The sequence below is a fragment of the Netta rufina genome, assembly GCF_964035555.1.
Source record: "Netta rufina genome assembly, chromosome: 20".
Classification (NCBI taxonomy): domain Eukaryota; kingdom Metazoa; phylum Chordata; class Aves; order Anseriformes; family Anatidae; genus Netta; species Netta rufina.
In genome coordinates, this window is record NC_140144.1 from 12,021,348 (window position 1) to 12,033,636 (window position 12,289).

The following is a 12,289-nucleotide window of genomic DNA, read 5'->3' on the forward strand; positions in this document are numbered from 1 at the left end:
ATTGAGTGGGATGACGCGGGCTAACGAAACCGGCACCATTTCTCAGCTTGCTAAGCAGGTTCCTGTGAGCTGGTGGGTGCCCGAGGGCTCGCTGGGCTCCCCCGGGCCGTACCGACATCAGCGAGCACGGGCAGCGGGGTGGGGGCAAAGGGGACCCGGAGGGGCTGTCCCAGCAGCGTGGTCCTCAGCGCCCTGGTGCACGGCAGCGATGCCTCACGGCCCCGCTGTGAGCATGGTTCGCGGGGCTCAGGAGGGTACTGCCAGATCCAGGAAAACAAAGGGGCGATGGCTCTTAAATTTACACAAAGATCAAAAAAAATCATGGGATCGTTCATCAGGATTGCTGTAGTTCTTGACCACATAGTAAATGATTTATTTAATCTTAATATATTCCATAAAGAGTCCCCATATTTCCATAAATATGTCATATCTACCTAATACATAGTAATGAACCTGCTCCAAGGGTAAATAAATAAGATCTAAGCTCAGCAAGCCAATGTTTATCAAAGGGAGATATACAGATATTGAGTCCTTTAAAGTACCATTCTTCACAGCAATCGCAGCCAAGTTAGGCAATTTATAACATGTCAAGTCAATTAGAAGTCCCAGTGGGCACAGCGTGAGCCTGGGTGTGGAAAGGGGGAAACCTCTGACGAGGAGTGGGTCCGTGGTGTGTGTCCAAGGGGTGTGCGCTCCGGCGGGTGTGAGCACGCTCGTGCACGGCCGCACAGCTGGCACACCACTGCGCAACACCACGGGGAAATGCCACCAGTGCTGCTCCTCCCTCACTGGTACTTCGGAGAGAGGCGGGAGTGATTTCCAATACATTATCCCTCTACTATGGCTATTTTAACATGAGTTACTTTATACTGAGATCTCTTAGTTTCCACATTTAGAAAAAAAAACTTATTTTTTGTTTTGAAGTTTTTTTTATCTATTTAAAGCAATTGAAGTAGTTTCAAGATACATTTTTCTTGGATTGTTTTAATTTTACTTATTGCATTATTTCCATGGAATTATGTGTAGCAGTGCATAGCATAGCATAATATACTAGTCAAGAATTAGTTTTTATACAAATACATTATGATACAATTGCAAATGGAATTAACTATTAATTTGTAAAAGTTGCACCTTTTAATCTTATTTTCTATAGCAAAGTATTTCCTGTCTGTGTTGTAATTAGTTTGACAAAGTCAATAATAATAGAATATTCTGATTATGTCAATATGACATGTAATATTATGCACTTCTACTACTATTATGCATATTATGACATGACTTGACATGATATGACAGGTCACATTATGCGCTACTACTGATGTCATAAAATAATGTAAAAGTAATGAAAACAAATTTTGAAATGAAAAATTTTTAATGAATTCATGATTTTTTCTAAGACAAATTCCTAGGCCAATCGTCTTCATTTCCAATTTAAAAAAAGTTTGTTTTCTTTTCATCCGGGAGGCAAAAGGGTTCTGTAATGTTTCCCACGAGCAGGGAGCCCCTTGGTTTTACTCTGCTCACCAGCCCCAGCTGCTTCCTCAGTGCGCAGGCAGCTCACTCACAGCCCACACGGGCACCTTGATGCCGCAGCCCAGCGTATGGCACGTCTCACCCGCTCATGCACGGGTGCTCTGGGTGCTCGTGCATGGGTTGCCCCTGTCAAAATGTGCTGCAGGGCCCCTGTCCTGGGGCACGGGCTGCTGGAATGCGGGGCTGCGTGGTTCCCTTCCCTTTCCCTCTGCCTGCTGCCTCCTGGCTCTGCTGCCATTCGCCCTGCTCTGCTCGGGGCACTAGCAGAGCACGGGGGTCAGTCTGCTTCTGTCCCAAGTATAATATTTTATTCTTCACCCTCTCCTTTACTGCCTGCTTGTTACTTTGGTCACCCACAATACAACCGGGTTTTGTGCTGACTCTTAAAACCCTGAAAAGTGGGATGAAGAAAACTCCATGTAGAACTCGGCCGTGTCCTGGCAGCTGATAAGATGTGTGTGATGGAGACGCTTGCTGACATCAGAATGGCAAATGGTTTATTTGTGAGCATTTAATGTGAAGTGTGCAGCATGCTGCTCCTATTTTATATTCATTTTTACTGAGATACAGTGATAATTCTCACCTCCCAGAGACACAAAGCAGTTTGGAAAACATTTATAACAAGTCATTAGTGAGCTGGATGCTTAAAACTCCGAGTCTGTCCTGGTTTCATATACATTGTACTTCTGAAGGTGTAGATTCCCTCTGCAAATCATTAAGAAAAATTGGCACTTGCTGGCAGGTAGGTAGGAGTTTTAGTGGCCTGGAGATTTAAGCAGAAATCAAATATGGTCACCAGGGAATGTAGATTGTGCTCGACGTTCTCCTACCTAAGAACCAGTCAGATAACGCAGCAGCTGGAATTTGGATTCATTTTTAATGAAATACTTTTTGCAACAATCCTACAGCAGCCCCAAATGGCGGCAGATCAGAGGACTGCCAGGTGGAAGATCTCCGCCTGCCTCAGCTCAGTCACGAGCCCTTTTCTCTGCGCCTGGGGAGCGGTGGCTGCGGGCACGCGGCTGAGCAGGGGCAGGCAGGCGGGGGCACAGGGCGTGCGTGGGGCAGGCGGTGTCTGGTGACCGCAAACGCCGCACGAAGGAGAGGCCCCTGGCAGCCCCCAGCCCTTTCACCTGCGGCCGTGCACCAGGACACAGCACCCAGGTGCCCCTTCCAGCACATGGCTTGGCAGGGTGGCACCAGGCGCACCCGGTCCTGCCGGCTGGGTGCAGCCCCCGCAGCCCCCCGAGGCTGGGCTGGTGCGGCTTTCCAGCGCCGTGTCCCTGGGAAGGGGAGCACTGCTCCAGGGCCTACCGGCCCTCAGGGTGTGGTGGGCAGGCGAGTGCCCGGCCAGCCACTGGGCACCACTTCACAGCCTGCTGGGCACCTCCAGCACCTTTGGGTGCTCTGGCACGTCCTGTGGCCCCCTGGCAGCGGGACGGGGGCACCAGCAGCACAGTTCCGTATCGGCAGCCTCGCTGCCAGGTCACTGCTGAATCCCCCGGCACTGCTGCCCAGCACGGAGGAGCCACGCGAGTGCCTGGGCTTTGGAAGCCTTTCTGAGGGGCCGTGGGTCTCTGTGGCAATGCCAGCCGAGTGTGACAGTGCAAGATGGGGCTACCTTCTCCGTACCTCTTGCACAGGAGGGCAGGGGCCGGCCCCCTGGGATATTCCCCACCTGGCAGTAGCGGGAAGTGGTGGGAGAGCCCTGCAGAGCCCATCCTCCCCTGCTGCCTCTGCCCAGTAAGGTGTCTTGCTGGGGCTCTGTCCTTTGTGCATGGGAAGGGCAGCACATCTGACAACTCTTCCCAGGCATAAGGGACCCTGGTGATAAAAAAAAAGGTCATTGAGAGACCTCACCAGGGTCTTTTTCAAATGGAAATGTCATTTATTATTATTTAGTGCTGAGAGTGCTCAGAATAAAGGCAGCTGATGGCTGGGGAAGCTTCAGCCCTGACAGCCTCTGGCCTCTGTTCCCAGTCACACAGGACGTGGTACAGAGCTCCCCTGAGCTGCTGTCCTCCTGTTTGGCAGCTGCAGGACTTCCCTGCCTGCCCGCCAGGCATGGGGGCTGGTTGGTGGGGGGCTGGGTGCTCCCCACACGAGGTCCCCATGCCCAGGGGGCCCCGGAGCCGTCAGAGCAGGTGGCCAGGGGAGTGCCCAGGTGCCAGGAGCTGTGCAATGCTGCCCCTCGCCAGCGCCCTGACCTCACCTGCGCTCCAGCCAAGTCTGCAGGGGGGTGTGGGACACGAAGGGGACCCCACCAGGTTTGGAAGCAAGGGCTGGGTCTCAGCTGTCCTTCAGAGATGCCACCCTTGTTGTCTGGCAGGTACAAGGCTGGAGGGACCACCAGCCTGCTGCTGCCGTAGGACACGAGCATGCAGCATCCTCAGTTTCTGCTTGAAACGCAGCACGCAGAGGTGCGGGAAGTGTCCTGCAGTGCTGGCTGCTGCCATCCCTGGTGCCGCTTGTGGCTGCCAGCTCCCAAGGTCAGACAGGGCTGCCAGCACATCGGACCCACGAGAGTTTCATACAGAGCTGTGAGGCAGCAGGGGATGTGGGTGAGGAGCTGCAACATCTGCCACTGCCTCTTCAGAAACCAGGGGACACCAACAGCTGCTCGGGCACAGACGTTCTGGTCCTGGTGGCCCAGCTGCATGGCCCAGCCCCACACCCCCGCCAGCCTGCAGCTCCGGCTGTGCCACTGGCACCAGGGATTGCAGCCACACTGGCAACACCAGGCTGCTGCCAACCCCGGGCTCCGGCTTCCTCCTGTCCTCCCGAGGTGCTGCTGGGGCAGGGGAGGGATTCCTATAACCGCTGCCCAGCAGCACCCGTCTCTGGGTCAGAGAAGGGAATTATTAGTGCAGCCACCACATAAAGCCAAAATCCCAGCGAGGGCCCACAGAGGAGCGCGTTGCCCAGGCACAGCAGCCCCCACTCCCCAGCTCCGCCGCTGCCCTCCCTGCCCGCAGCACGGGCTGGGGCTGTGCAAACAGCCCTGGCTGGGAGCTGCCTCGGAGCAGGCGCTCGTTGGCGTGCCACTGCCACCTCCACGAAAGCAAATGAAAGAGTTTTGATCCAAATTGCATTTCCCCTCTTAGTCTGGAGTATGTCGGCACATTACAGCCTATAATATTCCACTGCTGCTCTTTTGCATGATTTTTTAATTAAAAAACTATGGAGTAAACAAACATTCTGCTCTGGAGTAGCCCTGCAGAGACCCATCGATAGGCACATTTACATCCCCACACTTTTTCAAGAAAGTTTATATCTTAACAACAAAAAAATAATAATAATATTACCCACCCAAACAGTTAGTATTGGATAAAAGTTTGAAGTGAAAGGCAGCTGGCAACCTTCTCCAGCCCATGAAATGATATTAACATTTTATTATTCTAAGGTGAGCTTTTTGAAACGGAATTTTAAATGTTACCCTGCTGTTCCAGAACACAAAAACCTTTAATTTTATGCAAATGAACAGCGAGGAGCTGAGCGCTTAATGTAAACGAACACTTTCTTTGTAGGAGAGGTTGGAAGAGAAAAAAAATTTCCCAGGGATTCTTTAATTGCTGTCTGAAATTATGTAAATCCCACCGCTAGGCAGAACGCAATTATCCCGTGCCCCTCTCTGCCAGCATTGCTAATGTCTAACAAAATATCGGTGGGTGACATTTAGTCGAGGTAATGCAAATGAGAATTAATTTTTTTCCAAGACAAAGGGCAGCTAAAAGATCACCTCATTCATATACAGCAGAGGGGGTGTGGGGAGGCAAAACCAGAGGACTCCGGCAGGGAGGGGTGGTGCGGGAATGAAGGAAGACAGAGGAAAGTTGTAGTTGTGACAGTCCACGGGAAGCTGGGACCAGGCCAAAGCTGATGAGCGTTTCTGTATCTCTTTATTTTTTAAAGGAATGAGCCTCTGGGCGGGGGGCAGGTTGTTTGTTTTTCTGTTTAATTCATGGTCATCCTGACAAGGGGGTAGGGTGGGAAATGTGATTGAAACCCCCTAATGGCTCTGCCTTGTGTTGAGTAAAGACTGCTTGTAATTTATCACCTAGTTGTGCTGATAACTAGCAATAATTCTATTAAATATTCAAAGTGAGGCTTTCGCAACACAATTATCAAGTGGGATTTGTTGTTTCAGAAATCCTTCATGAGCACAAAAAGGTGCAGAGAGTGTGCTGTAGGGTAATGGGCTTCCCTTGCTGCTGCTGCCACTGGCTCTGGGGCTACCTCCTGGAAAGCTACATCCCTGCCAGCATGTGGAATGGGGAGGGGGAGGCTGCTTCTATTTTTGTAGCAGAGATCAGGGAATTCACATAGGATTTTTCCTTCTTTTCTCTTTTTTTTTCCTTTCTGATTTTTATTTTTGGTTCTTGAGTTTCATAGCTATCTTTGCTTCTAAGTCTGCATCTAAGAGCTTGCAACTCTGCTTACCTTTTAGAAGAGAAAAGCAAGCCCCAGTGGGAGATGGTGCGAGGCAGGGGCAGGTATATGTGAAGAATGATGAAGTACATAGATGCTCAGAAGCCTCCAGATCAGGGTAAGGAGTGCTGCTGGAATTATCCTTTGAAATGTACACTCTCTGCAGGGAGGCCCCAGGGATCATCCTTGCTGGAGGAGACGGGCTGAGTTGCACCATCTGCTTGGGATTTAGGACAGGCAGATCTGTGAAAATATGAATTAAAAATACAGAGTACCAGGAAAGAGTTTCCTCTTGCCCATCTTTTGATATTATACTGAGCAAACCTGGGTGGCTGGTGCTGCCTGTGTGCCACGGTGTCCTCGCGGCAGGGCTCCGCTGCCTGGGGCGGGCTCCAGCCAGCACAGATGCTGCCACGACTCGTGCTGATGCCCCCGCGCTTCGCATTCAGCCCTGGCGTGTCAGCACCCCATGGTCTGCCTCAGGCAGTGGGGCTGGCGGGCAGGGCCGGGGTGGGAGCGCTCGCGCCTGCTGCAGCGGGTGGTCCCAGCGGCGGTGGCAGAGGGTGCGCAGCCCACGGTTCGGCCAGGGGCAGCCCGGCTCACATGCCTGACTCTGGTGTGTGCTGGCACTCATCCGCGGTGCCTCGGCAGGGGCACCTACACAGCACCCTCTGGGCTGTGCACTGCCCCGATGCGCTGCCCCACACTGCGAGGAACGGGCAGACCTGGCTGGGTGACCCCAGCAGTGCAGCCTGCGGCCACTGCACAGTCACCTTGTGAGTGCATGAGCTCCAGCGCTGAAAGGAACAGGCAAATCATCCATTTCCTATCGTTTCCTATCGTGTTCCCTTCCCTTGAGTTGCTCAGCGTGGTGCATTGGAATTCCCAAGTCACCCACAGGGAGCTTCCCAGGCTGCCCAGACCCTCCTGCAGCTGTTTGGGGAACCACGGGGCTGTGCGCCCGTGCGGTCTGCCCTGCCAGCGGCAGTGCCGGGGATGGAGGTGGATCGGTGCCATTTCAGGCAGAAGCTGCCCCTTGCCTGCAGGGCACTGCTGCTGTACAGACAGCAGCTGTCCTTGTCCTCCTAAAATTTATAATCTTTATAATCTAAGATTTAGACTCTTCAAAGCTTTATGCCTGTCTTTAACCTGTAGCACATGCATAGTCTCAGTGGGATTTCTCATCTGCTAAGAGTTAAGCATGTGCATAAATCTTTGCAGGCTTGGGGCCTAAGGCATTCCTGCTCGCACATGCACACACATTCCTGTGCACACAAGTCATGGAACAACTGCCGTGCAAATTCTCACTCACAAGGCTGGGTGTCAGAGCAGGGAGGCATGCCGAATCCTTTATGCTCACGCCAACCTCCTGAGCATTTCTTAGGCTTTTTGGATGCTGTGGTTGTGTTGAACTTCTGACACAACCTTTAGCAAATTCCCATTCTCTGTCCACATTTCTGGGAAGCACAAGGAGGGCTGTTAGCAGTCAGTAATTGTGCTGCAGGTGAGCGCAAGCAGGGAGCAGTCATTCACAGTCACAGACAGCATTTGGGCCAGGGTGGGAACAGCAGGTAGCTCAGGATGAGAACTGTAATACCAGGTACTTGGCATGAAAAGGAAAGCATGCCTAAGGCTTGCTGCACTGTGAGTGCTCCTCTCGCTTCCCTCCCCCAAGGTGCAAGCTTAGAAACATGGCCAGGGCAGCAGGCACTGCGCCCAGGACTGCCCTGTGCAGGCTGGCACTGTCCAGTGCAGCCTTTTGTGCTCACTGTTGTGAAGATTTTTTAACTGGCTCTTTCACATCAGTTTCATTTTCATCAATGGAAGCTAGCCCAGGGTGAAATCCGGATAAGAAACCAGTGCAGATTTTTTTGTGGCATAACTGAATTGACAAAGCACCACGCCTACCTCAGGCATAGCAGCATTCTGATACCCTGTGCTTGTGGGGTGTTTCTGCAGGTGTCTGTACTTGGCAGCACAGTATTTGCAGGGGTCTGGTCTATGAGACTTCACCACACCAATATATAGCCTTTAGTTTCTAAGTAGTAGTTTCTGCCATCAAGTGATGAAACAAGAAGCAATACACTTTACATTTAAAATCATCACTGCAAAACTCCTTTTTTGTCCTCATGCAACGTTGATGTTGCTTCAAGTCATGACATGAACTTTCATGAAATTACTCTTTTCACTTCATATCTTGAGTTTGCAATGAGAATGGATATGGCCTTTTTAATTTAGGGTTAGAAAATCCAGGCAAAGACATCAGGTGAGAAGTGGCATTTCATAAATGTCTTGTGTTCTACAGCATTCACTTTGTTAAGGACGAAATCACATTAGTTTCCCTAAAACATCATCTGCACGCTGCACAAAGTTATTGCTGTTAGAAGCAAACCCTGGGAGAAGAATTGCACACACTGGCGTTTGTGATCTGCAGCTTGCTGCGGGCTGCTGCCCACTCGCCGCGCGGCCGCGAGCGCCCGCAGTCGCTCAGGTCAATTGCTATTTGTCAACGGGAGCCGTGGCTGTGCCCCAGGCAAAGTGCTGATCACAGCACAGCACCCTCTGAACTGACCCGGGCATTTAGCCTTTTCTGAGAAATATTTACAGAAAGGTCAGCAAATGCTTTGTGACAAGACGCTAGCACATCCCTAACCCACTCCCATCTCGCTCCATGCCTCGCTTCGTGTTCTGGGCACAGAGCAGCAGGAAGGGGAGGTCTTGCGAGCTGGCGTTTCCAACCTATTCCTTAACATTGCAAAAGCACCTCAGTGAGCTGATCTGCCTGCCTGGGTGGGATGGGCTTCTGTAGGTGACCCAGTCTGCTTCCAGGGGACGCCTTGCAGCAGCCAGCTCCTTCCTTTGTGGCCCCATGAGGTCCAGACCCTCCCGTATAAAGGAGCTCTGCTTGTTCTGATTGCAGCCTCCCACGGTCCCACTGTACCGCCATCCCGCAGTGTTGGATTTGGGAGCTGTTGGACAGGGAATGAACAGGGCCTGTTACTGAAATGCTGGTAAGGGGAGAACATTACAGCAGGGTTACGGGGAGGATGGCTCTGTGCACTGCACCATAGCAGCACCAGCTGTCCTTAGCTGACAGCACCAGGTACCCCAGGCTCTGAAGCCAACTGTACTTCCCCCTCCTATTGACAGTCATTTCTTCTGGCAAACGTGCCTTTGCTGTGCCCACCATGACTGCGTAAGGTTACCTCAGCCACCAGGCACTTGGTGACCTGCCTGCTGGCTCCGTCTGGGACTCCTGGGCAGCGGAGGGAGGCGAGCAGGACCTGCCCCGCATGGCAGTAGCCAGTTGTTACCCGCAGAGAGGCAGACAGACAGACAGACAAAGCAGCAGCAGGAACTGAGCACGCCGAACAGATTTAGCAGCTAGAAAGTTCCTTGTAAGAAAATAGAGCTGTGAGGGGCAAATGGTCCCGAGGAAGAAACAGGCTTACTGTCCCCAAGCATCCCCTGCCCTGAGATGGCCTGGGTTTCTAAGCAGATCAGAGTAAAAGCCTCCCGTAGCTGGGTAATTCTGCCTCTTTCCGATAAGCCAGTAACCCCATTAATAGAGAGTCTGGCATGGAGGGAGCTGTGCTGGGAAAGCGCTGCACCTCCACATGCACAGCAGATTAAAAAGGACTTAATCACAGTGCAGCCACAAAGTGCACTACATGGCATTATTCCTCTGAAATAAAATTTTATATACAGCCTATCTGAGAGCAGCACAAAATAAATACTTTTAAAATCTATGATTACTGTAGGTTTTTTTTTTTTTTTAATTTTATATTGGTGGCTGAGTTCTGCTCTTACTCCAAAGGATTAGAGGGATAATTCTATTACAATTTAGTAACAAGATTAAAAGAGCCAGTTATCCATTTATGGGGGTCTATGGAAACGAGCAGTGGCTTCTGGAGGTCTCAGGATCTGGGTAGGTGTATCACTCACATCACAGACACATCCAAATCAGGTTAAGGCACAGGCAGGACATGCATGAGGTGAAAAGGTCTCCAGGGCCACCTGTCCTTGCATTATCATGAGAAGCATTCAGGGACTCACAGGGCAGAAAGGACACAGATGGGCAGACTTTCCAGTGTGAAGAGTCATGGGCCAGAGAAGAAAGAAGGAAACAGCAAAAAAATGCTCTAGAAATAGAACTGTCCACACAACACATCAGGAAGGAAGCACCAGTACTGCCACATATCAATGTGAGGAGCTGTTCCACACAGCAGCCGATGCCAGGTGCCAGGGGTCACAGTTTTGTTTCTCTAAATTATCTGTGATTTTTCTGCATTGATAAAGCCTTGGCTCTGCAGATGAGAAGGCCTGAGGCTGGCAGTGGGAATTCCTGCTGGGGTGGTGAGCTATGCAGGACATGGCTTGTCCTCCTTCCTCCCACATGATGCAGGTAACAAGGACAGCGCTGTAATTACGCATCTGAATGTTAGCTTTGCACTGATGATCAGTTATACAGTTATAAGGATATTTGATTATTTGAGTTTAAAATGTACTTTCCATGAGCATTACTGAATTTCCATTGCAAGGATGTCAGCTGAAGATGACCATGGCAGGAGTCACACCCAAGTGAAAGGGAGGAAGGGAACTATTTAGCTCTTTTATTGAGTATGTGTGCAAAACCATTCACAGTGTCTCTAACTGGAAATCCATTGTCGGAAACTCCCTTGCAAAAATGTTGTACACGTCAAGCCACACACGTGCAAATGGCATGAAACACTCTGGGTTATAAACTAGCTGATGCTGTCATTGTTATGTGTATCTTCTGTACTGATTAACTGATTAATTGATATTTAATTGATTGCACTGTCAGAGTAGGACTTTAGTATGTGCTGATTGTCTCACCAACTGTTACAAGTCTGAATTGCATTTAGTATAAATCCATAGGAACTGAACACAGGAAAGGTGCAGAAACTGCTTTGGTGGCAACAACGAGCTGAGTTCATGGAGCACGGTCAGTGAGCAATGCTATCATTCAAGTACGAAAAGCTCTTTCTTCTTGCTTTTAAAAATAATTGTTTAGATAAATTTAAATCTAGCTGGTCGGGTGGGGTAGGAACTGTCCTCTCTCAGCACGCCCTCTGCTCATGCGAGTACTGACCCAGCGTCCGTGCCGTTCTGCGCCACTGCCTGCCCCGGGCAGGGCACTGCTGGGGCAGCAGGACAGGGCTCGCAGGCAGGGCAGGATCCAGTCCACCATGTGCTGGACCTGCTCTGCTCCTGGGAGCGGTCCTGTGCATGTACGGTACTTGTTTTGCTGTTTGTCAAGAGCTTCTTTAAAGGCCTCTCTGCAGTTACAGCCTATAGCAATCTGTCCTTTTCTCCTCAAACAAACCCTTTATAGACTTGTTCTTGTGAAATTTATGGGTTGTTGGGTGAAACATTAGGAAACATTGCATCAAAAATGCGGAATGCTTTTCCCAGCCTGAACCAAGGTCTGTGGCAAGTGCTGCCTGCTGAGATATGGCCCTGACAAGCCTTTCCTTCACAGCAGCTGGAGCTCCTAAATAACAGCAGCCAGCACGGGGAACCTGGCCTCGGGGCTGGAGCACCTGCAGCCCCTTCAGCCGTGTCAGCATGCAGGACCAGGTCAGCCTCCGGAATTACAGAGATGCAGAGGATGTCACGCACCATCTTTTACAGATGCGTAAGTAGGCACGCCGGTAAACCCCCCGAGTTCACCGAGAGAACAAAGCTGGCTGCAAAGCAGTTCGAAATGAAGTATGAGAATTTGAGACGACCAATGGGTTTGCAGAAGAGCCACCAGACAATTGTAACAACGTTGTCTTGCTGTATTAGTTTAATGTCCACTTGAATCACTGACCTTAAGGTCTGAAAAGGACTAAATCTAGAAACGGATGATTTTTTCCATGCAACATGACAGAGGGGCTGTGGTCGCTTCTAAATGCAATTTTACGTTCACTTATGGAAATGCATTGTTCCTCGGCTACTTTAAAAAAGAAACCAATATATGTTCTCTTGAAAGGGGTTAGACCTCAATTATTTTAAAGCCATTGTGCAGCGCGGCGGTGACATCGGCTGGCGGCGCGGCAGCGCCGTACCAATGCTACCCCCTTGTGACCACAAGCGACGGCTCGGGCTCGGTGCAGCGCGGCGCCGGGGGAGCCGCTGCCGGGCTGCGGGGCGGGGCCGTGCGGGGCCGTGCGGGGCCGCCCGGAGCGGGGCCGCCCGGAGCGGGGCCCCCCGGAGCCGCCCGCCCCCCGCCGCACCGCGCCCGCCCCGCAGCGGAGCCGACGGGGAGGCGGCGGCGGCCCCTGTGCCGCGACCTCGGGGGGTCCCCGCCGGGCTCGGCTCC